This window comes from Henckelia pumila, chromosome 4, assembly GCF_033568475.1.
Source record: "Henckelia pumila isolate YLH828 chromosome 4, ASM3356847v2, whole genome shotgun sequence".
NCBI classification, from domain to species: Eukaryota; Viridiplantae; Streptophyta; class Magnoliopsida; order Lamiales; family Gesneriaceae; genus Henckelia; species Henckelia pumila.
In genome coordinates, this window is record NC_133123.1 from 76588736 (window position 1) to 76591807 (window position 3072).

A 3072-nucleotide genomic window follows, 5' to 3' on the forward strand; every position below is an offset into this window, starting at 1 on the left:
TAAACCAACTTCATCACTTTACCCTCATCAGTTTAATATCTTGCCGCTTTTGGATAAGTTCTTCCGTACTCTGAAATGTCCTGCAGAAGGTAGTGCCGTGATGCAAAGGGCAAATGTCGGCTCCAAATTTTGTTGTTGAAAGTGACAATTCCAACGGGAATAATTCAAAACCCTATCTGAAGATTCAATTTGAATTTATGACCGAATCCAAGGGTATAAATAGAGATCTTGATCGTTCTAAGTAGCTCTCTCGCACGCTAAAGTTTCTATATACATAGCTCGTTGCGAGAACATTTAAAGTCTTACACACTTGAAGATTGATCAAGGAACTCTAAGTACAAACGCTTAAGTGTTATTCAGATCATTGAAGGATCAATCTTGTGCTAAAGATTTTGAGTTGTATTCATCTTTGTTCCATTATCAGTCTAGGACTGAAACTGAGTTGTTGTACTAGGAGTTCTTGTTTAGGCAGTGTCTAAGTCCTAAACTGGATCAGGGTTTTTGTGAGACCTCGATTCTAATCGGCTAATAACAAATAATCCATAATTAAACATCATTAATCAAAGCCTAATAGAAAAGGAAAGAAAAAAAAATATTTTTTTTTGAATTAATAGTGTCGCGCTCGATCCTAGAAAATTCCAGGATCGAGCGCACCATATTCCTGAGCTCTCTGCCGAGAAAAAATAAAAGTGCCGTGCTCGATCCTATAAAAATTCAGGATCGAGCGCACCATCTGATCAAAGTTACTGCCTCAAAATAAATAGGAGACGCGCTCGATCTCAGAAAATCGTAGGATCGAGCGCACCCTGGGATCAGAATTTTTCCAGAAAAACTGAACATGTTTCAAATCTCAAATCAACAATTCAACTCAATCTAATATCAATCTAACATGCTCAATTCCGAATCCAACAACATGTAATCAACATACAAACTTCAATCTTCATCATTCATAATCAATTCTAATATTGAACAACGCTCGAGTTCTAAACATGCTTTCAAAACATAAACTAGATTGGCATGCATTTCCAATTCTAACTCGAAGTCCCACTTCTATTCTTCATTCTCGTTCTATCCCTGTCATCTCTGACTCGATTCTGCCCCACCTGTTGCCAAGCACACATACAAAGACAAGACAACAGCCGGACAAACCGGTGAGAATAATATTCCCAGTAAAAGAGACAAACATGCAATATCAGATAAGCATTTCAAACGAAATACATCAACTTCCAATTATTCAAATATCAACCATGAAATTCCAAGAACGTGTCTAAACTCAATTCAAATGCATAAAATGCAATGCATGTCTTTAAAATTTGGGATTATCAAGTCGGATAATCAAAAGAGTTGCTGCTTTTGCTTTTGGGATCCCGAGGACGAGATCACGTAAACGACTCACCGACTCTCCCGATCGAGGTGGTGCTACGTATCTCCATCCTCTAGACTTTGGTGCAACTATAAGGAGTATGCTAGCACTAGGTGAAACGGCTACTCCCAGGACACTCACAATATAATCCCCAAAACGTCTATCATAAAAGGGTCGTCCTGCCCGCTGCTCAAATCAATGATTCTTGGCTCAAGATGAATGCAATGCAAACATAACTCAATCAACTAAATTCAAGTAAAAGCAAATAACATGCAAGTATGTGATTCTTCGGAACACTCGAATCAAGTCGGATTCGAGTCACACGTTCCATTCCAATCTAAGTCATCTTATACCTCTTTTCAACAACTTCGATGCTCCAAACCTGGAAACAACAACGATTCCTCAATCAAGATTCAATCAAACTACCTCAATCGATAATAAGAAATCGATACTATACCGGCTACAATCTCCAAGTTGCACAAAGTTGCAATCTCGCAACTCAACTTGCCTCAAATAAATCTGTACAAGAAGTAATAAGGCTCGAGATTAACATACAACTCAATTGAAGGCTTGACTCAAATAATTCGAACCGATAGACAATCCAAAACTCAAACCGGCGGCATAACGGTTATAATCTGATCAAACCGGAAATGCAGACAGCATAATATCAATCCAAACAACTCATAACAATCATCCTTTACTCAATCCAATTCAATTCCAACAAATCTAAAAAAACACATTTTCGAATAATCTTCCAAAAATCAAAACAATTCCGAACGACACTCTATTTCAAAACCGACAAAGAATAAAGGATCAGAACTCTGCCAAGATCAACATACTCAAAACTCAATCAATTCTAACACATCCAAAAATATAAGTCTAGTTGATCGAAGAAAAACTTACTATAGAACGAAGCTCTCGCAGCCGTGATCGCTAATCTGCCTTCAAAAATAAATTCCAACGGACGGATCGACAAAAACGGAGAATTCCAAAGCTTGAAACTCACGTTTCTCTCAACAATGGAGGAAGAAGGCGAGATGGGGGAGGAGAGAATGGAGGAGACCAAGTCAAATCCCTTATAAATATCTAAAAAAACCCATTTTTGCATTTTAGTCCATGAAAATTCCAAAATTTGCAAAAAGGACCCTGATCAAAATTAAGGCGGCTCTTGAACTCTGCAATCTCTGATTATCTCAAATAAAGTCAATTAAGATAAAATCGGGGCGTTACAATTCTCCCCCTCTAAGAAGAGATTTCGTCCTCGAAATCAAACACGGTTCCAGCACGAACTGTGACTCTCGACTTATTCCTCCAAGTTCGTCAATCCAAAGTCGACTCATTCTCGTCAGCATAATCTTCCTCTGATCAGTCACAATCGAATCATTTCTGGTTCCAACTCAAGGCATAACGTCTAAAGTTCGACTTTTCTAATCTGGCTATCCGTCGTTTTGAGGATATCAACTGAACTCAGATGAACTGGAATAACAAAACCTCTTCGGAGACTAATCCAGAGGAAACGGTATAACAAAGATCTTTGTCTGAAATGACCAAATCCGGCAGTCAAAACAATCTGACAAAATTCTGACAAAATATCCTTCATCTGATCCTGTCTGAGAACCAATCCATAGGGAATACAATAGCAGATTAATAATCGTCAATCATACACGGATGGAAACTCAACTCAAACAGATCACAGAAGTCTCGCGACA